At 50.6% G+C, this 23,177-nt stretch overlaps 1 long non-coding RNA gene across 1 annotated transcript; it reads left to right on the top strand.

The window, feature by feature from the left end:
- The first annotated feature begins 10,641 nt into the window (after positions 1-10,641).
- Positions 10,642-18,191, top strand: LOC144171399 (uncharacterized). Its single transcript, XR_013322955.1, has 3 exons — positions 10,642-10,956; positions 13,250-13,402; positions 17,934-18,191. It is a non-coding gene; the product is annotated as an uncharacterized LOC144171399 (long non-coding RNA).
- The last annotated feature ends 4,986 nt before the right edge of the window (positions 18,192-23,177 follow it).

Below are 23,177 nucleotides of genomic sequence, written 5' to 3'. Positions count from 1 at the left end.
GCACGCCCAGGGCCGAATTCGAACTGGGCCTCGGTTATAAGCTTACCTGGCCGGCCACGCTAGGAAACTTTGCACTCAAATAAATTGGTGAAAATTCGATGCACCTCACCGAATCTACACTCTTAGTCAATTCCTGGTTATACGACCCGCATGCAGGCGGGTCGCCGCGTCATTTTAAAGCCGCTTATAAAGCGGCGGTTCAGGCGGCCTCACGCGCAAGCGGCCCGCCAAACACGCGGCCCACCGAACACGCGGCCCCGCGTTTAAGCGGCCGTATTGAGGGCCGCTTAACCAGCGGGCCACCTAAACACCGGGCCGTGTGTTCGGCAGGCCACTGGCCGTAATTTTTCTACGCGGCCCGTTATGCTAATCTATTCCCGCTTACGAAGCGGCCCCCAAATCAAACGGCCCCTCAAATAAGCGGCCTTGTTGCTTTTCACATAAAAAAAGAAAAAACAAGGCACTCGGCCAGAATTGAGTATATCCGTTTTTTTTTTCGCTCGCATTGCCAGGCCAACGTCAGAATCCCGTGACGAATGCTCTAACACATGTTACATCATACGCGACACACAAAGTGCACATAGGCACACACACGCAACCCTACGGAGAATCGAACCTGTGTCTACTACAACACATGAAGAGGCGGGTATCATAACCACTGCGCCACAACCCACGGGTTGCTGGGGAGAGCAAACATGGGCGTATAAGTATTCTGCATGCTGTTGCGCGTCAAGCAGGAGTCTTAAATAACACATTCGGCGGCGAGTGACTTTCTTAAGACCACCGTTTTTTAATCACTCTACCAAAGAGGCATAATACTACGGTTTGGGGGCTTTAAGTACATTTGTACGAGCGGAAACCTTCTGTCATGCTGTGTGCCCGATTCAACAGTATGATGCGCCATGCGGTGATTTATTCCATCGATGCAAACGGAATTGATAATAGTTCTTCGGCCTTCTTACCAAAAGTATACTTGGACATTGCCGGAAAGTGCCCCCTATGACAATGCATGCAAATAACTAGCACGTAAGGCACACTGTCGTGCGCTGAACATAAGAGATGTCTGGTAACGAGGGGCAAGTATACCAAGCATGAAATGGTGCACTGAATTTTTTCTGCTCGTCTTAGCTCTTCTGATGGTGTGGTTACATGCCTTCACCTTTATTTTTGTAATAGGGGGCGCTAGTAATTTACGTCTCTGGTAATGTAATGAACCAATAATAAATTACTCACTCTATATAACATTGTGTCCCGACTCCTGCAGAATTGCTGCGTCGCCTGAAGAATTGGTAATCGCGAGCACACAAAGAATATCTTAGCGTTTTCTCGCGCAGACCGGATGGGCGGTAGGCCGTGTAACTTGTAACGGCCTGCATTTCCAGAAAAATGCAGTTTTCGCGGAAGTTCCACCTTTAATCGTTATAATATCGGAAATAAAGATCATTGGTCGAAACAAATTTTGAGAAACCAAAAATTAAGAAAAGTATTAAAAAATGACGGAAACTGGCAAACAGTATAACGGCCTGCATTTCCACAATAATGCAGATTTCGCGGAAATTCCACTTGTAATCGTTATCATAGCGTAGATCGAGATAATTGGCCGAACATAATTTTGCAAAACTAAAAACCAAGAAAAATATAAAAAATACGGAAAACGGTGAGCCGTGTAACACCCTTCATTTACAAAAAATGCAGATTTGGCGCAAATATTACCTGTGATCGTTATAATAGGGTAAATGGAGATAACTGCACAAACAGAAATTTGGCTCTAAAAGACTCACACTCAAGAGAAGCGGCATAAGAATGCTGGGCATTAGTAGACAATTCTCTTAATTTCTGCAATTTTTTTTTAAGTGGCCTCATTTCATTCGCGCTTCTGTTATTCAGGAGTTATATTATTTTACGCGGAAGCGCAAGGTCGCGGTTCAGCATTTTCAACATTTTCAAGGCCGTTTACCAAAACCATAGCACTCGGTCATGAACGCACACTTGTCCATCTGAAGGTTAGACCGTATAAAACAATGCCACCAATAAGTGGGTTACAATGGCTGCAATTGCACTAACACATTTGTGATTTGTGCACTTCTGGAACATCTTCATAACCTCAGTTGTCATGCAATGAGGTTTTACCTTTATAATCTCAGTGTTTTGCCACCTGATCTATCAGGTCTCAATGCACATACCCCGAATTAAAAAAAAAAACTCCATATATTTATAAGGCCATGTTGCAAGCAAAGCTGTAAAGCAAGTATCTGTATACCTTAAACCTAACCGGATCTTGAAGTGATAGTCTACTTATACAAGCTTGGGACATAAACAGAGAGCTGAGTTGGGTATGTAAATTTTAAGTATTTTGTCATTCTCGAATCCATGAGCATGCACAAGTGTGAGATGAAAATTACATTAATGACACCATGCCGAAGGAACAATGTTTTCTTTTTATTTCATATCAAAAATACAAATATGAACACGAAATACTTATACTAAAATAAAAAATACAAATATTAGCAGATTGCAATTGTGGAACACACAAATGAAAATATTCTTTTGTGGAAGAGCAAATAAGGACCTGTCAAGAAAAAATTATTGCTTTAATTTATGGAATTTTCAGCAGCTTGCTGAACAAGGAGGAAACTCATCTTTTTTGCAGGCTCCTGACTGTATAACGCCAAACGTTTGGCCTAAAGCTGACGGGTATCTCATGACCTAATGTAATATATTACCAAACAAAGAAAAAGTACTTTCTCCGCGCTTCAAATGATGGTCCAGGTACACCACTTCCGATGATGTAGAAGGCCTTTGTAAAATCCCCCAAGCAATATTTGGCCCGGGAGCTGCTGCTTCCGGAATTTCGTCGCACTGAAATGTGGTAGCATTCTGGGTAGCATTCTGCTGTGTTGGCACTGCGTGAAGAAAAGAAACAGCAGTTGAAAAAGTGACCAGGTACAAAATTGTGGTGTTATTTATCGGCGGCAAAACAGTATAGCCTGAAGGGGCGCAGCAGAAGTATCACCAACGCCTTAGCAGATATGTGAAAATACCATAAATCAGACAGGTGCATCGCTGTAGTTTAGGCAATTATTTCTTTCTTACTGCTTTAGATTCAGACGCCCTCCAAAAGGACGTTTTCATCATATACATAGGAAGGCCGAGCGGTTTTTTAATCCAAAGGCGTGCGAGAAAACTTTGCCATAATTTTATTTGACGCCGGCACGTCAACTGGACGTCGCAAAAAAAACTGTTCGCTGTTACACACGGGAGGTAATGTGCCCTAGTTTCTTTTTATGAAACAATTTCCATCAATAGTATGGCGCCAAACATTATGAAAAATCGAACAGAACTGCTAGCAATATTTTTTGCTAAAGCATAGGTAAACTGCGCGCACCGAGCAACAGCCAGCGCATCTGTAACAACCATAGCCTCCAGTATAACGCCTTTACAGAAGGCGTTGTAACAACATTAGAAGCCACCGCTTTGAGCAACCGCTACGCCGGCGCCGCGCCGCGTTTGCGCTGCCAATGCTATCATGTTTCTGCAAACCGCGAGTTGGCACTTCAGAAAGACGACAGCCGTGCCGAACACAACAAGATGCGGACTGGTGTTACTCATGAATGTTGCTTCGTGTGAAAACTTTACCACTTAAACGCACCATAAGGAAGTTTCCAAATCGGCACAGGATCCAGACTACTTAACGTGCCAGAAAATTCACTAGCCGAAACGACGACGCGAAAACCTAGTTACGAAAAAACGTTACCTAACGTTTTGCTACGCCTACCGAAAATGACAAGCAGTGGCCATAGAATATTGAAAAATACAAAATTCAAACTGCGTTTTATGTGGCTTGACCTCGACATTGGGACGGTGTAAAAATGCAAATTCTTTATGGCACCACGGTATACTCATTACGGCAACGGAAGTACCTCACATGTGCAAGCGTTTTCATTTTTCTCCTGGATCCCAAAACGGCCGCCGCACTGGGAAACCGAATCCTCTCTATAAAGCACGTCAAATTTATCGTACGATCCCGGGTATCGGAGAACGGTTTTGGCGCGGGCTTCTTACGACGACGCAAAAGGCATAACTTCGTGGCCCTTGCTATATTGTCCGCAAACACAAATTCTTACAATCTGCGCTCCCCCATCCATCGAAAAAAAAAAGAAATCCAGGGACTTACCTATCCGCTCGTGTTCAACCGGGCTATGCCCGTAATACACACACCAGCCGGCTTGACATGGCACCGCTGCTTGGCTTGCGTTCCCGGTGGCCCTAATAAACCCATCGCATTCGCAGTTGCTTCCACTGTTACACCGACCTCGAAGCACACATTTGATGTCAGCGGAAGCGAACGTGGTCAATAAAGTGTGAACGCTCGGAGCTAAGTATGAACTATACAGAGCAAGAGTCAAAGCGCGGGACCCCAACTTGCCCCACGCTGAAATTACTCCATACTGCGCACGCGCGGTAAAGACAAATCACCAGACCACCGCTCGCCACGCGCGAACTTTTTTCCACTCCTACTGCGCATGTGCGCGCAAGATTTTTTTTAGTGTTTTTCGGCTTTCACCGCGTCCCCGGGCGCTCGTCGTCGGCCACCGCAAAGGAAGGTCGCGGGCCATTGTGTGATTGGGAATACGCGCATGCGCCGCAAGCCACACATATCGCTCAGAGCTTCATGATTGCCCCCCTCTTTTCATTTATTTCCTGGCGTCAGGTTTTCCGCTAGTTTATAGCCGTGACACGGGTCGTTGGCGCAGAATATAAGCGTGCTGTAACCACCTGAGGTTTTGTCACGGAAAAGAAGTCTGTCAGGGCCTCTTATATCACGGTATTGATGATGCCCACCGCATATAAATAGGACGCCATCCGGGACGCGACTAAGAGTGTAGTATCGGTCGATGCCTCCGGTCAAGCTGCGTCGACTAGTAGCAATGGTCCATCGAAGAAGCTAATTAGCACCGCACATTTAGTCATAATCTACGGAGCCGATGCGACACACGTCCGCTCGCTCCGGTGACCGCAGCGCCACCCCCCTCACCATCACCAGATATTTTTATGCAAACCTGTATGGGCGGGAGGAGACCTCTCCTCACCTCTTCCCTCTTGATCCGCCAAACGAGCCGCCGAACATAGCTGGAGGCCCCATCAATCCAGACGAGTTGCTCGCTGCTCTCAAGAGCGCCAACACTGGCAGAAGCCCGGGTCCCGACGGCCTTCCCGTCGAGTTTTACGTCAAGTTTTGGGGGCTGCTCGCCGTGCCGTTTGCCGCCACGGTGAACCGGGTGATTGGCAGAGGTGGGCTGCCCAGATCGCTCTCCAAGGGCCTGATCGTCCTGCTTTGTAAGGACGAGTCGAGATGCACAGACCTCCGTACGTGGCGGCCCATCACCCTCCTCAACGCAGGCTACAAGCTCGTGGCGAAGTGCCTAGCCAGCCGCCTAACACTGGCACTGGATGAGGTGGTAGGATCCTACCAAACCTGCTGTGTTCTCGGTCGGTCTGCGCAATTGGACGGACTTGCCCTGCGCGACCTTCTCACCTGGGTGGATCAGCGGCAGCTACCCGGAATGGTGTGCACCTTCGACCAGGAGAAGGCTTTCGATCGCATTGCTCATGCCTTCCCGTTCGAGACACTCGAGCGGGCGGGCCTGGGCACAGATTTTGTAAATCTGGTGCGCGCTTTGTATAGTGAGCCAGTGTCCGCCGTTGTGGTAAACGGGCGAGTGTCGGAGGACATCAGGATTGAGCGTGGTGTCCGGCAGGGCTGTCCCCTGTCCCCCGCCCTGTACGTCCTAGCGATCGAGCCACTACTACAACGGCTTGCCAGAGATCCTGAGATCGGTCGTTTCCCGCTACCTGGAGGGGTCGCGAGCGACGTCCCGCTGTTTGCCTACGCAGATGACCTCACCGTAGCAGTCCCGGACGAAACCTCTCTTGAGAGGGTTTTGGCTGTCATGGAGGTGTACTGCCGGGCCAACGGGGCGCGTCTCGATCGCTCAAAGACCAAAGTCCTCCGCCTGGGGGGGACACCTCCGTCAGCACAGGTAGCGGGGGTCCAGGTTGTCCCTCAGATCAAGGTCCTCGGTTATCTTTTAACCGCCAGGGCACTGCAGCATCGAACTGGACGAAGCGGCAAACACTCTGGACAGCAGAGTTGCGGAGTACGGAAAACTCCTGTGCTCGCTAACCGCCCAGGCAAACATTGTCCGGTCGCTTTTGTTCTCGGTGCTAACGTACGTGGCCACTGTCATGTGATTCCGGCTTGATTCTGTCATATTCCGCTTCCTATGGAGTGGGAAGGGTGAGCGGATCAAGCGCAATGTACTGAGACTTCCCAGAGATAAGGGAGGTTTGGGAATTCCCAACCTCTCAGTCATGGCCACTGCACTCCACACTCGCTGGACGCAGGTGGCCATTAACTGTGACGTAGCCCTCACTAAGCTCTTCACGGCTTTCTTTCTCAGCACCCGCCTCAAAGTTTTTTCTCAAAGCACCCTATCCAATAGTATTGCCAGGGCAGGGTCACCACTACCGTTCTATGGGGATGCCGCGCGGACTCTGGAGGCTCTGCTCCGCGTGCAGCTAGGGTTCGACCTGCTTGGCACTCCCCTGAAGGACCTGGTGGAAGCTCTGACCCCCCAGCCTTCCCTCCCATCTTAGCCCGTATGAACTCTCGTCCGCTAAACCATCCTGGTCCATGATAACCGCCGCTTTTCTCGATAGCCGCCGCGCCTCGTTTATGTACCGGTTTGTGAAAGGGGCTCTCCCCTTTCGCAGCCGGGCATACAGGCACACCGCTTGCGGCCGCCTGGTTTGTCCACTGTGCCACAGTGTGGAGGACACCCCACATACCTTCCACTCCTGCCGCTTCCATCGAACCCTGCTTTCCCGCTTAGCCGACCTCTTCGGCTTGCGGGAAATAGAATATAGAACAGTACGCTACCTGAACCCCCTACCTAAAGAGGCTACTAACCAGTTTGTGCTCTGCCTGGTCGAGATTTCTTACCAGGTATGGCGGGCCCAGTGTACTGCAGGCCACAGAGGCGAGACCCCAGCGGTGGAGGCCCTAAGGGAGCGAGTACGCACGGTGCTGTGGCTGCGCCTGCGGAGGGAGCAGCAGACATTGAACAAGTTTGAGTTTACCCGCAAGTGGTGCAGCCCTAACCATCTTTTCCATTGCATACTCGCACCTCACTGTCCTCTACTAGGCGCAAGAAGAAGACGACGGGGCGTATGGCGAGCAGAACTCCCTCGGGGCTCTGATTAGCCCATCGCCCCCCTTGCCCGGGTAGGGCCGGCACCCCCCCAAAAAAGCACTAGGGAGCCCTCGGGCTCTTGGAGGAAGCTTGCCAGGGGTTGCCGTTATTCACGTGATGATAGACACATAGCGAAAGCTATTGAGACACCAGTCCAATCTGACAAGGCAGCTGCTCTCAAAATGCTTTTTTTCTGAAGCTCGTCTTAATAAAGTTTTCACCCACTCACTCACTGACTCCCTAGCAACCTTCGCTTCAAAATAACTCACGCGACAGTGGTGCCGATAAGTGAACCAGTGGTGCGTCGCCATTAAAAACACCTACGAGTCGCATCAGCGCCGGTCACCTGCAACGCTCACGCCGCAGGCCGCCGTTAAAACAAGCTGCTGCTTCCAAGATGAAAGTGCTGATGAAAAAATGTCAGGACACGGCTCCATGAACACACAAACGAACGAGCATGGCACGATAACACATAACCATTTCTTTTTTAATTTTGCACCAGTTGCGCAGCCTTCAGGACCGCGGTACTCACACGTAGCAACGCAAAACACGCTCCGAGCACGGAGGACGACCCGTAATCCGATAAAAACTTGGCAGCGCTGTCCGTATCGCATACTCTGATGTGTGAATCGGTATCCAATGGTCATTAGACGTCGTCACAGGGAGAGACAGCAGCGCATATAAGACGGGCGAGCTGACACGTAGACGGCGATGGACCAAGCACAGGGAGTTGAAGGCGAACCGCGAGATGGGCACACTGCACACCGACAAAGGCCAGCTAACTCAACCGCCGATAACCGCGCCCCATCCGCGAAGCCTTACTACGTCGAGAGAAAACGGTCGTAGGGTTTAACGCGCCGACGCAACGCATGCGATGAGGTGCGCCGTAGTGGAGGGCTCCGGATTAATTTCGGCCACCTGGGAATCTTTAACGTGCGCCGAAATCTCGTACACACGGGCGTTTTTGCTTTTCGCCTCCATCAGAAAAGCTGCCACCGCGGCCGGGAATCGAACCCGCGACCTCGTGCTCAGCAGCGCAACGCCTTAGCCACTGAGCCACCGCGGCGGGTACGTCGAGAGAAAACAAGTACGTTTCAAACAGAAGCTGTCGCCGCGAACCCAACGCTCATTGGTCTAGACAATCACGCGACCCGCGGCTCTGCCTGCAAATAAATGCCGACAAAGAAAACAAGACAAATTAACGTTGAGGCCAGAAACGATTCGGAGGGGGACGCTAGCCGCATCCACTGACCCCTCCCCCCCCCCTCCTCCTTTCCTTCCCCAGCACTCCGCGCTTATTTGACTGTCGGAATCAATACAAACACACTAAAATGCGGGAGGTCTCTGCTCTTTTTTATTCCCTCTCCTGAACGACAGCAGACAATGAATGCACGGTCAGAGAGAGAGAGAGAGAGAGAGAGAGAGAGAGAGAGAGAGAGAGAGAGAGAGAGAGAGAGAGATCACTTTATTGAGCCTTAGCCGGGTTTACGGGAGTGGTGTGGCCGTCGGTTTGAGGCCGGCGGCGACGTTTTCAGCGCTGGTGACCAGGAGTATCTGGATCTCTGGGTCCGAGCTGCCCAGTGCTCCCTCCCACTGCTCGTCATTAACTATGGAGGGGAAGGGATATTGAGGGCAGGCCCACATAGAGTGGACCAGTGTGGCTAGGTCCTCACAGAGTGGATAGTTTGGCGAGGGGAATTGCGAGGGGTGAATGCGAAGCAGTAGTGCTCGGCAGGCCAAAGAGTTTGTCTGCAGGGGTCGCCATAAGCGCTCCTAATGGTTAGTTAGCTCAGGGTGGGCAGGAGGGTATCGACGGCGAGAGAGGCGGTAATGCGTAGTTATATCGTGGTGCGTGATTAATTGATCCCTGGCTGACCTGGCGCCGTGGCGAGAAGACGGGAAGACAGTTCAGTGGCTCCTAACGCCGCGCGCGATCAGCGAACTTCGCGAAGTTTCTTATCACGCGTATATAATTTGTGTTGCGCGTATTAGCCCGTGTATTGTCTGCAAAAGCCTGTGATGGTATTTTAACTCTGCCACCTATAGCTATTCGATGCGACGATGTTCAGCGTGGGAGACCCCGCTTTGCAGCAGTCGGTGAGCCAGTACGCAGACGCGAATGCAATTTCTCATCAAAGTGGAATTTAATTCGAACGCTGAAAACTAAACAACGTTGGAGACTGCGCTCTTCTGTTTCTTCTTTTAGTAAGGTTTCCCATGCAGAAATTGTACGCATTTTCATAGTCATGGTAAGAATTGCTGAGCGCGGATGCTCTCGTAGTGGGACGGCGGAAAGTCAGGTAAGTTTCGTTTTGTTTCGGACAAAGCGCTGTAAAATAGCCAGCAAAATCTTCTAGGGCGATGGGTACAGTTGGAATAATTCTTTCAGATCAACATATACTCAAAGGCGCACCCTAGAATTGGATAAATAGCTAAATATTGGTCTCCAGAAATACAAGGGGCGTTGGCGCCGCTAGGGGCGCCACTTTAAAATCTCCTCTCCAATAGACATGCCAAGCCAGCAGCTGTGCTCTTCCCATAACCCCCAACGCCGACATGGATTAGTATACTTATACTTATATCTAGAATACTTATTAAGAAACTCTATGTATAAGCCACTGTTATAAGGTGTCGGTCACGCCTTCTGCTCCTTCATTTCATAGACGTCATGTCTGCCGTGCAGAAGCTATTGAAATCAAGTGGGATTTTTAAAGACGATAGTCTTTCTTGGGCTACTTAAACCCAGAAATTTTGGTCTGTCGGTCTGTCGGTCTGTCTGTCTCTAACTCGATTCAGCCACCCGGCCAAAGTAAAATGCTTACTGCGCAATAGTCTTTTATACTCCCAGCCAAATGTAAACGCCTAAGCCCGTTTTATATGTTCATACTTGTCAACTTTGTTGAAGAAGAACAAGACATTACGCAAATATAAGACAGGAAATTAGTACACAAGGGATATTTACAGTGTTCCTTTATTAAAAAATTCCTGGTTGCTTGGTTTTTCAATAGCAAATGATATTCTACATCTACTGCACAACAACGCGTACTGCCTGCTGTTGCCCGCGCCACCTCCGGGCGGCATATGAGAAATCACGCGGCAACAGCAACGAAAGGTTCCACTAGCTAGGTTTCACGTTCTGCTTTGAACGCACGTGGAGATACGCGGCCAATTTTTTATTTTGGATTCCCACTCCCTTGTTCTCCCCTTTTTTTTCTTTTTACCATGCACACTAAACCTTTTTTAATCCAATTGGTTTACACTACTGGAACAAATTATTCTCGGCCAATCCCTCCAAGGGGATATGCGCCTTTTTCTACGGGCCCCGACCACTCCGAGCGATTGAAGCAAAGCATCATCATCGTCCCTCACTTGGTCACATGGTTCCGGCGGCGCGTGGCGTCTTGTGCGCTTGCGCGGCGCCGGCGTGGCAGAACGTGGTTCGAGCAGACCCTCCGGGATTCTTTTTTTTCTTAATTTACTTTCAGCACTCTGTGGACCTCTCCTCGCGTGCCTTCCTCGCAAGCAGCGCGTCGGCTGACCGGCGTCGTTCCCAAGGTGCCGAGTATAGGCCTAGTAAGGACCACGCCACCCGTGGGAGCCGGACGGCCTACCCGAGCCCCCGCCTGTGCCCCCACCGGGCATTTACAACAGCCACGGCGGGGAGAGGAGCGGCAAAGACCAACGCAAGCGGCGACGCCAACCGGTAAGTTTATAGCTTCGCTGACAAATTTTATCGGAGCCAGAGGGCCGAAAAAAAAATCCGGCAACTTCCACTAATGTGAAACATGGGTAGGGGCGAAGCTTGCAGTGTTCAAGTGTATTGTTGTTGCCTTAGCGTTTTTGCCAACGGAGATGAAACTGTCGGGGGACAGAGGTATACAGCTTTGCTGTAAAGGTCTCTTGTTTTTGAAGCATGAAGCTTTCTGGCGCGAGGTGTAAACGAGTGTCCTGGTGTTTTTTTAGTGCACGTTACGTTCTAGCGCGAGGCGTAAACGAGTTTCCCAGCCTTTTAGTACCGCGACTAAATGAGATGACGTTCACTACGATGACGACAACAGGAGACGCCGACAGCCCCACCCCGTAAGGGGCTTCGCCCCTAAAAATATCTTGATGAATGTTTGCAACATGCTCTGGTTTGCTGTTTCGAACTTCAGGGCACGAAAGTAGGTCACCTGACACCGGTATTAATACAGTCAGGCGCACGACGACTCGCCTAAAAAGAGAAGCATGAAAAAGAGACAGGTCATACATGTTTCTTCTAACCCCCATCGTACCTTTTACAAGCCGGAATTTTAAATGCTAGCTATTACTAGCGGCAAAAAAAAAACAAAAAAAAAAACGCTGTGAGGTTAAATTTCTTTGCCCGAATATTGAGCGCAGTTGATTAGGGATTTTTTGACTGCAGTAATATTACATTTTATCTCTAATAAAAAGTCTTGAAGTCCACCCCGAACCTAGAGGCAACTTTAACTAAAATGGGAACGGACTGTCGTGTAACCGCTTCTAAAACGTTGCTATTGCACCGACGAGTTCGTAATTTGTAATTTGTGAAAGAGATAGTTCCCGTTGTCCCGTGCTCCGGTCGAGAGTGTCACCTTGTCAAGCTGCTGCTAGCTTCTTCGAGCTGCTTCATCCCTGTTCCTTTCATGAAGGAAAATGATTCTGATTCTATTTCAATCGAATTGATTGCCCTTCCTACTCTTCCCGCTTCAACAGGGGGGCTCATCTAATTGTTTTATTGCACTCACGTGCCAGCGTATCCCCAATAATTCTATCTCGGGGCACTGGGCGCCTGCAGACTACGGGTTGCCATAACAGCGAACCTTTGCCAAGATCCTTCGGCAGTGCGTGCTGTCCTCGTGACCATAGTTGCAACCTTGGTGAGGAGGGCCCCAACTTTTTCCCGTGCAGCGGTGTGTTTCCTCGTTCGCTACTCTCTCCCGATTTCCTCCTCGCAGCTCCCCCGCCATCCCCTTTATTTGTTCTCCGCTACGCTTCAGGTTCGCTCGGACACTCGACGGCCACGCCATCACCAAGCGCGCGAGCGAGCGCTTAAAAAGCTATCGCCAAGCAGTATTTCTTCCAGCTACAGTCAGAGCGGCAGGTCTCGTCGCACCCACCCTGGTAGAGCGGGCCGCGTGCTGCGTTCGTTAGGCTCGCACTCGGGGTTGGGGGTAAATGCCATCTTGTTTAGAGTGAAGTACGTGTCATTTGAATTTAAATAATAATTTTAGGCGGGCCCCTACCATACACCCTTTTCCAGGAATGTGTGAATGTTTACAGAACTATATCTTGGAGACCAGAAATGCGGTAGCATCATCTGCCAGTGATGCTACCGTCGACACAATTTTTAGGATGCAGAAGGGACGAATACAGTTTGGCAGTGGAAATAAGGGAAAGCGGAGGGATAAACACCGTAGCCAGACTTTGGCCAATAGGAATAGATTGCAATATCATGGCCGGAGACGTAGTAACAGGTCGATGAACATGGATGCAGATCGCATCGGGATGACTTGTTTCGCTACTAAAGAGGCTAACACCAAGCCTGGCATCTTTGTGTGGTCGCTGCCATTGGTTCGAGGCGGGGTCTCCTCAGTGGACACCATCTTATCATGTCTTTTGTTTTCTCAAGTCGCCTTATACCGCCTGCGTGGACCTGTTCTGGTTTCACTATCAACACCGTTTTAAAGACGCACAAGGGAGGAAATTATTTGAAGAGGGAAATACGGATAAGTTGGTGGACGAACAACCAGTAGGAATCGCTGAATGGAATATTTCGAATTGGGATATTTGGATTAGAATCGTTGATCAGAATTGTTGATTAGCAGGCGGCGTAGTAATGAAGGGGGGATATGGATGCAAACCGTATCGGGTTGGCTTGTTTCACTCGCGAAGAGGCTTAACACTGCGCTTGATGTCCTTGTGTGGCCACTGCCGTTTGTGGGAAGTGGTCAGCTCAGTGAACACCCCCTAATTGTTTTTTTTTCTGCCTCTAGTCGCCACATACCGCCTCCGTGGACCAGTTCCTGTGCATCCTCGGCGAACGCCTTCAGGCGGAACTGGCAGTCTGCTTGCCCATATTCCTTGACCGGCTGCGGAACGATATCACACGGCTCACCACCGTGAAGGCCTTGAAGAAAGGTGGCTGGGTGAGTGATGGTCGACTTCCTACTTCAAAATATCACTCAAAGTTGCCTCGCTTCCACAAAATAGGTTAGAAGGTGTTGCGGCCACAGAGATTGAGTTTGGCGATTTGTAGAAGCTGTTTCTGGGTTTTCCCAGTCCACTGCAGGCTTGTTTATTCTTCATGGTGAGCGTCAAAGCGATGCTTATTTACTTCGGATGACACTTAGCTGGGGCTGTATGATGGCGGTAGCAGTTCTGCCAAGAAGCAGATTAGTTTTGTTCCTGACGCGTAGCTCAGGGGGAGACGTCTACCACATTAATCCGCTGCGGAAATAATAGGAAAGTATTGCTGCGGAAGCGATTATTTTGTTTCTTTTAGAGGTACAGCCGAAGGCTTAGATGTGCAAGCGGGGGTTACTATAATAGCCAATAGTTTTAGAGGGCTGCTCCAATATTCGAATTTCCAGAACATCGATCGAATATTGTAAGGGCCTTGGTTACTCGGCGAGGTAAGGCGTTTATTGTACGACTAAGCCGTCTCGGAACACCGGACCAGCAACTAACGAAGATGATGATCAGTCTCGTAGAAGACGAAGCGTTCCTCGATGTGTTTGGTGATGGGGATAATGGAGCAGTGAAATAAATGATTTTCTACGCTTCGGAGCTTCGCGCTCACAATATTCTCCTATTCGATTTCCGGAGCGAATCGAATAAGGCGTGTAAAAGCTCGCTAATTCGAACTGGAAGGGGACGCTTCCTCAGTTCGAATTAATGAAATTTCGAACTAATGATAGTGAGCAATAAGGCCAGTTGGGCATGTCAATAAGCAGTTGGGCATGTAAACACTTTAAGGCTTGAAAATGTCCGTGATTGTCGGCTACCTTTTGTTCAGCCCCACCTTTGCCTTCTTCAAAACTGAAGAGGTGGGCGGCATTCCATCGGCCATGACTTCTGAACTAACGGCCACACTACGCTCTGTCTTCATCCTCCTTGCCGTCATTGGCAGCGACAAGTCATCCGCTTCTGACCTGAGATATGACGTCCTCATCTGTCAGCGCACCCCACACACCACTGTACTCGCGTTCTCTTTGGCTCGACGTAGTTCGCAAAGAATGTGTCTTCCAAAAGGTCCGCTATGTGGTAATTGAATTAGGTTTACCCTATTTCCTTCTGCGTTCTACGCAGCCTCACATGCATACGCAGTGGATGCGGTTCTGTGGTGTGCGCCAGGCGCCAAAGCGCCGCCGCGGCGGTGCGTAGAATTTTCCGTGGCGGAACATACTCCAGTTACAAATAACGGGCTTAGTTATACATAGACTTTTACGGAGACTTGGCCGTATCAAATCGTGCAGTGCGAATTATCCATAAATTCGAATTCTTGAAGTTCGAAGTAACAGTTTTCACGACCCCATATGTTCCCGTATGAGATTCTATTTTGTGACATGCGCTTTCTGTAGGATTGGTGCAAACTTTTCTCTAATTCTTTTTGCTCACGACCGTGATTAGGAGAGCTGAAACCGATAATTTCATTTTATCTTCAGGTCAATCTCCTCACCGCGCGGGAAGGCAGCAAACATGATCTGGAGGGCCACGAAAAAGAAATACCAGTTTATTTGCGCAAGAAGACTGCTTTGGCCCAATAACAATGGGGGAATCTTCACGCAAACTTCCAGCAACTAAGCTATCTAAAAGTAAAAAAGCAGTGAAGCAGTGGTACCTCACCAGTCACGTATCCTTCTCATCATGATGACGTCATAGGGACTTGTTTGTGTGATTGGCGGCCACCCAACAAAGCCACCTCAAGCGAACTATAATAGGCGTGCCTCTAGTTGCAATGGACAGTACTTTAATGCTACCTTGAATTTAATAAGTTGCTTTAATAACTTGCTTTAATAATCCGTTACAAGGTAAGAGCAATGGAAGCGGCTCCTCCACCTGCATACTGCAACCGGACGTTCCTCCGCAACGTCCAAAACGTATCCGGCACCCGAGCTCCGTTTCCTAAAAACACAACTAAAAGATTAGCAACAACATCCAAAGTTAATGTGTTTCACCTCTTGATGAACTACACGAATGGCCATTCTTAAAGTAGGCGGGGAAGATCGAAGAGGTGCGGGGCGCGGCCTGTGCGGCTTGAATGCCGTCATGATCTTACTCGAGTCAATTTAAATGTACCGCGTTCCACTGCTCCGCGCCGAATGCCTCGACGCCAGCGCTGAAGTACGGCGGAGACGCGCGTGAACCTAGGCATTCTACTTACTCCACGTGCGTTCCAAGCGGAACGTCAAAACTGTTTAGTGGGACCTCTCGTTACTGTTGCCGCTTGATTTTTTAAAATTCCGCGACAGAAACCGCGGGAGGCCGCTTTTGTATTTTTCTGGACGTATCTTTCATTAAAGCAACCATCCTGGTATTTTTAATAAATAAAGCACTTGAATATCACTTATGTACTGATGCCTTGCCCCAGATCAGCGTAATACAGGGTGATCAAAGTTAAGTCGACAGGTTTTTTTTTTTTTTTGTAATTAGGCGCGTAGATTTACGTGAAGACCACCTCTACCGTGCGCCCAGGGGTACACAGAATTGAAGTGGGTAGCTTAATTAACTAAAATTGAATAATTAACTTTTTAGTGACTGCAGTAAGCAGGCATATTTGTATTGAAAAGTTAGATGCAATTGTGTTTCTACGCAGTTTCATTTGGCAGAATTCTTCTAGCGCATCCGTGCTCCGAGATAGTGAACCGCGAAATTTAATTTCCGTTCGCATGATTACGCATGCTAGACAGCGATGGCTGGCGCAAAGCTCCTCCCTTTTGTTCTTTGTTTCGGAAATGGTTCCGCCTAATGCAGATTGCGATAAAACCAGCCAAGACTGAAAGGGTGCCAGTTATCCCTTTTGCCTACGCCTCCACCCCGTTGTCAAACTAAAAACCGTACATGGCAGGCACGTCACAAAAGGAAGGAGCTTTGCGCCGGTCCTCACTGTCTTGCATGCGTAATCATGCGAACAGCAATTAAACTTCGGAATTCTATACTTCGATGTATAGATCCGCTAGAAGGATTCTGCCAAATGAAACTGCGTAGAAACACGATTGCGTCTAACTATTCAATTCTATCACGCTTGCTTACTGCAGCCACTAACATTTATTATTCAATTTTAGTTAATTAAGCCATTTACATCAATTAAGCCATTTACATCAATAGGAACCACCTCATTTTGTGTCCCCCTGGGCGCATAACCTCCCTGTAGGGTAGTATTTACGTACATCTAACCGCCTAATTTTAAATAAACCTGTCGGCTTAACTTTGATCACCCTGTATTTAGTTTTGGCTCAGCTATGTTGACAAGTGTGAACATCGCCACCGGACTTAGTCGTTATGTTTGGCTGTGGGTATATAAACCTCTTTTGCAGCAAGTTTCACTTTGACCTGGTAGCTGAATCTAGGGACAGACCGACATGCAGACAGACCAAAACTTCCCCGTTCAAGAAGCCCAAGAAACACTATCGTCTTCAAAATGTCCGCGTAAAAACTAGGTAAGGAGAGAGTGCGAGGTTAGCAGATTTTATAGCGCGAGGCGTTCCATAGCTCAAGCTTAAGCTCGCCAGTAGCTAGAAGTGCCCGCCCACGCCGGTAGACTGCAGATGGAGATAGCGGAAGAACGCAGCCAAACCAGCGAACAGACAAGGACCGAAATTCGCCATCATCGTCAACTCTTCCACAATCACGGCGCAAGGAGCGGCGTGATTGTGGAAGAGTTGTGGAAGGAAGGAGCGGCGCAACGCGTGGGAAGTAGATCGAAGCCATTCGAAAGCATCGAGGTGGATCGGAAAGCAAAGCGTCCCAAGCGGCGGCATCATAAAGCCCTCCGACAACGCGATGAGGAAGCAAGGCCTTCTCAGGCGTTATTCAGTTGATCATTCGTGCTTTCGCATTCGATACTTAGGCGTCCTAGGTCTTTTCGTTTCTTGAATGTGTGCTCCCCGATAAAATCGAAATAGTTTCACTGGGTAATGCACCACCATGTGAATGGTTCAGCCCTTGAGTTTTTTTATAAGCGTCCACCGATACCCCACCACGGGTATGAGTAACTATGTGGACATGCATGACTTTGCTATTTTAACAGCAGCAACTGTCGGGCGTGTGCCGGAGCGGCAAATCTTAGTCCTAACGTCACATTTTTTGAGGTCTTTGAACCGGTACCCCGCAGTATGAGGTATGCGAGGTGCAATGAGTGCTTTTCGCATTGGGTACCGGTGGACGACAATAGACCTCGAAGTGTGATGTCACGCCTAACGTTGGGCCGTCCCATACCCGCATCATCCCAGTCCTCTACTTCGCAGCAACATTTGCATAAACGAGTTATAAACTAGAAAATACGAGAGGCTACCGGTACAGTAACGGTGACTTCACAGACGGGTCAACAAGAGTGTCGTCAAGGGACAAGTGTATCCATGTGTGTTCTGACTAGTGCAGCTGCATGCCCCGAAAATGACTCGGTTGATTGTTCATTTATTCACTGCTTTACCGATAATCGTTTATTATTTCTTGCAGCATCAGTGAAGACAAGTCTAAAGTCCCGGGTCGGTCAGCGTCACATAAACCGGAGCGGCCCTCTGTTCATGGAACTTGCTGCTGCATCAGCTAAAGATGCATCTTTGCGCTCTCGCACATTGAACGGATAATTTTATTGACTAAGCTATTAAGATTTCGATTCGGTGTAGACGATGACTAATGAACATTATATTCGAAGTATAGTTTTGATTTGATTGGCGATTTGGTGTACTGAACTTACCGATTATGTACAAGCAACGATCGATTAAATGCACATGATAACATCCTTCTCAATGTCTCTTTTATTCGAGCAATTCACGATCAAGTCATTAATGAGAAATATTCAGGTGAATTTCAGCGCGGTATTGCCCGTTATTTTTGCGCTCCTGTAGCACCATGCCTGCAAGTGCGGGGCGGGAAAGGAAGTTACTCAAGCCTGTAAATGTGGAAGTCGGACTGCAGGCTTGTTGACGATACAATGCTTGGGGCATGATAAAAGTTTCCCCTAGAACATAAATCTGCTGACGCTGTGACGTAAGCAGGATTAGATTACAGGAAGAACGCGGAGGGGGCATGAGCCAGGGTACTTTTTGTTCCATTGTGGCAGAGTGGAAGATTGGCGCAATGGTAATGGTGGGACCTAGAAAAATTTCTGATCCACTCGATGAGGACATAAATGATGCAGATGGACAAGATAAATGCGGAACACTTATATCAGGAATCACCGCCTCTCTACCTTGAAATTCTAGACGGGAGGATCAATATTTATGGATGGCTAAAGATTTCGAGGGTGAGACCCATGTTTCCTGCGGCACAGAGATATCGGGAGAGTGCACAGTAATATGCTATATCTAGAGGGTTAGGCGACACGATGAGTGCTACTTTCGCTGCAAAATGCGTGTCCGTCCTATCGCAAACCAAGCTCTGCTGAAGCGACCGCTTATCCCAAGATATTTAGAGGGTGTGAACTCCCAGCCGGACCTTATTTTAATTTTACTTGGACACCGGGCATATTTTGTAAGTCCAAGGGAAAGAGAGCCCTTTTTATCCAGAGTTGGGGTGGGGATCACCACGTTACGTCTTAAGAACTGTCTTCATAGGATAAGTACATCTCTGGGATATACATTTCACATTTCACCTTACCTTTGAACTCTGAACCATTTCCGCACATACATCTGGTCGCTGATTTACAGCCTCTCTGACTGAGAACGAAACGCCAGCATTCAAGACGCTGCAACGGCCGAGGATTTCAGAGTTCACCCCGGAAGAGTAGCGGGCACACTTTGAACCCAGAAGGACGTGATACGTGCGCCAGCCTGGCAGTCACTGATTTAGTGAGAAGGAGAATAAGCATGTTGATTTTCTTGAAGAAAAATTTTAGGGTGGCCTCCTCATTCCAGGAGTCCATTGGCATGGGCTGCGTCTTCTACCCTCACCACCAACTTAGGCTGAACTTCGGGGAAAGAGCTTACCAAGGCGCTGTCCCAAAATAGGAATGTTGGTTGCGTTTATTACATGACTGCACGGGTGTCATGCGAGCCTCCTGAAATTGTTCGAGCATATCTGGAAGACCCAGGGAAGTGCTAACATCGTGTATCAAGCTTCTGGATCAGGCAAGGAGAGGTTACTGTCATGGAGTAGGCGATGTGATTCCGGAGCATGTCTTTGTCATGAGACCGGCACTAAATACGAGACTGCCCTGCTGAACTCCTGTAGCTTAATTATAAAACCAGTAACAACGAAATAAAAAACATACCTACTGATCACAGCGAAAAGCATCATTCCAATATAACAAACGGCATTAGAGGCAGGATTCATCGCCAATTACAACCTTAAATTCAAAGCTTCATTTCGCCCAGGAGAATAACTCGCTAATACGTTACAGGCAGCCATAGATAAGCATCTCTGGATCCATACAGAAAACAAATTCTGCAGTGCGTGTTGTGGGAGGATGCTTCGTACCAATACTTGTGTGCTTCACCGCCATATTCCAACTTGTGTTGTGGTGCACCCTTTACAGGCAAGTTGGCGAGGGAGGCGAAAAAATTCTGCAGAGAGAGAGAGAGATACAACTTCTTTATTGAGCCTGCGTGGAACCGTTAGGTCACCTACTGACGCCGCCCTCCAGCCCCCTGTGGGGGGGTGGGTAGCAGCGATTTCGGCCGCTGGCGCTCGATGGCCGCAAGCGCGAGCTCGGCAGCCATCTTCTGGTATTCGTAAGTTCCGCTGGTCGCCGCGCGCTTCACACGCGGTGGTAGCGGGTCGTCCTCGTCTGCTAGTGGTGATTGGTGGCAACCCCACAGCATGTGCTGCATGGTCGCCCGAGCGCTACCGCACAGCGCACACGTGTCCGTTGGAAATAGTTCGGGGCACACGTGCTTGGCGAACACGGGCGTCCATATCGCTCGCGTTTGAAGCTGTCGCACGAGCACCCCTTCCCTTCTGGTAAGGTTCCGGTGTGGCGGCGGGTAGGCTCGTCTGCCCTCCCTGTACCATGCCAGCACGTCTCTGTAGGAGCTAAGTGGGGTTGTCTCCTCTTCGTCATCCCCGTCTTCATCCGTTTCTTGGTTGCCTTCCGCGTTCGATGGAGGGGGCGGACTCGCTGCGGCCGCAGCCGCCACCGGCGCCGCCGCCCCCATTGCGGGTGCGGCAGCGGTAGCAGCGGCCGCGCCGGCGGCACTGCCGTGACTTGTGAGCACGCGCGCCGCGCGGTCCGCCTCCTCGTTGCGGTTGGTCCCGGTCCCCACTGGTCCCACGTGTGCCGGGAACCATTTGAGGACCACCGGTAGCGTCCGTCGGGGCAGGGCCCCGCACACCCTGATCGCGCACTGTGACACCGAGTTTCTGGCGTAGTTCAGCACTGCACTTCGCGAGTCGCACAGCACTGTCGCGCACCGTGGGTCCACTAGGGCCAGCGCGATCGCCAGCTCCTCCGCTTTCGTTGAGTCCCGGGCTCTGACGCTGCCCGCCGAGCACAGCTTCCCGGAGGTCGCTGCAATCACGGCCACAGCGTACGTGCCCCGGCGGTTCGGATATTCCGCCGCGTCCACGTAGTATGCATTAGTGTCCGTCGCGTGCACGGCCGTTAGGGCTCTCGCTCTGGCCGCGCGGCGCTCCCGGTTCTCTTCCGGGTCCATGTGCTTCGGTAGCGGCGGTATCTGCATGAGGCCGAGCAGCCCGCGCGGCAGCGACCGCGCCGGCACCGGCAGCGGCCGTCGCGGCTCCTCTCCGCCGCCGCAATCGCCGCCGCCGCCGCCCCCGCCGCCCTCGCCGCTCCCGCCTTCATTTTCCCGCAGCGTTCCCGATCGGTAGCCTATTCTGCGGAGAATTGACCTACCGGTTCTAGTGAGTGTAAGCCGCGTGAGCTGTGCGGTGTTTTGCGCTTCCGCGATCTCGCTAAGGGTGTTATGTACCCCCAGTTCTAGGAGTCTCTCTGTGCTAGTGTGTGTATACAGGCCTAACGCCGTCTTGTATGCTTTGCGCAGCAGAGCGTCCAATTTCCCGCGCTCCGCCACCGTCCAGTTGTGAAAGGCAGCAACGTACGCCACGTGGCTCACGGCGAATGACTGGACCAGCTTAAGGAGGTTGGCCTCTCTCATGCCTCCGTGTCTGGACGCCACTTTCTTGATTAATCGCATCGCCGTCATGACCTTCAATTCGAGCTTGACAACGGTGAAGCCATTGTGCCCGTGAGCGTCGACGTGCAGTCCGAGGACACGAAGCGTCTTCACCCGCGGAATGGCCGTCCCGTCCCGTGTCTTTAAGTTGATGCCCGGCTTCTCTTCTTCTTCTCCTCTCTTGTGGCTTCTTCTTCTTCCCTTTGGTGTTAATATCAGCAGCTCCGACTTGGTCGGGGAGCACGTCAGGCCCGTGTCTTGTAGTTGGTCTTCGACTGCGTCTATGGCTTCCTGCAGGGACGCCTCAATCTCGCCGTCACTGCCGCCGGACACCCACAGCGTGATGTCATCTGCGTATATGGTGTGTCCGACCTTCGGGATGCCCTGGAGGCGCTGGGCAACCCCGATCATTACGATGTTGAACAGCGTCGGCGAAATCACGGCGCCCTGCGGCGTTCCCGTGCTTCCCAGACTCTTCTTCGGCAGCTCCATGTCTCCGGCCACGATCTTTGCGGTGCGGCCCGAGAGGAAGTCGCGAATGTAGGCGAACGACCTCTCCCCCATGTTGAGGCGCGAGACCTGGTCGAGGATGGCTGAGTGGCGGACGTTGTCAAACGCGCCTTTCAGGTCTAGGCCGAGCACCGCCCGGTTGTCCATGGAGCCGGCCGGTCGGTCGAGGACCTCGTGTTTGAGCAGCAACATCGCATCTTGAGTGCTGAGCTTGGCCCGGAAGCCCAGCATGGTGTCCGGGTACAAGCCTTCCTCTTCGAGGTATGCTTGCCACCTGTTTAGCAGGACGTGCTCCAGCACCTTCCCCACACAGGACGTCAGGGATATGGGCCGCAAGTTGTCTATGCTCGGTGCCTTACCCGGCTTCGGGATCAGGACCGTTTTGGCCTCCTTCCAGCTGGCTGGGAGCTTGCCGGTCCGCCAGCACTTGTTGTAGTACCCCGTCAGCGTCCTTATTGCCGCATCGCTCAGGTTACGCAGCGCTTTGTTGGAAACCCCGTCCGGCCCCGGGGCGGACTTGCTGTTTATCGTTTGGATGACTGCCCGAACCTCCCACTCCTCGATGTCGGCGTCGAGCTTGGCGTTAGCCTCGCCCGCGTAACTCGGGAGGGGGGTCGGCGGGGTGGACGGGAGGTACTTGCCGTCTATGCGCCGGCGGACCTCGGCTTCGCCGAGCTCCTGCTTCGCCTTGTGCATCGTCCGTGCGAGGATGTGGTGTTGGGTCCCTTTCGTTTTACTCTCGTCCAGAAGGTGCCGGAGCAAGTGCCAGGTCCTGCTCTTGTGGATTTGGCCGTCCGCTTCTTGACAGACCGCCTGCCACTGCTGTCGGCAGAGCACTGCGCTGTGCTTCTCGATTTGGATGTTTAATAGTGCAATGCGTTTGCGGAGTCTTCTGTTGTGACGTTGCCTCTGCCATCGGGCTTTCAGCGAGTTTCTCGCCTCCAGCAGGTGCGCTAGGCGGCTGTCTATCTGCGGGATCCCTTCGTCCGCCTCGATTTCCGTGGTGGCTGCCCGCGCGGCCGCGTTCAGGGCTCGCGTCCACTCTTCGATGTCGTCTTCCACCCGTCCAGTCAGGGCGTCCAGCTCCTCTCTGTACTTGTTCCAATCTGTGATTGCC

This window comes from Haemaphysalis longicornis, unplaced genomic scaffold, assembly GCF_048455015.1.
Source record: "Haemaphysalis longicornis isolate Haplotype H1 unplaced genomic scaffold, Haemaphysalis longicornis Haplotype H1 scaffold_1, whole genome shotgun sequence".
NCBI classification, from domain to species: Eukaryota; Metazoa; Arthropoda; class Arachnida; order Ixodida; family Ixodidae; genus Haemaphysalis; species Haemaphysalis longicornis.
The sequence above is the reverse complement of the archived record's forward strand: the minus strand, read 5'-3'. Positions and strand labels throughout refer to the sequence as shown.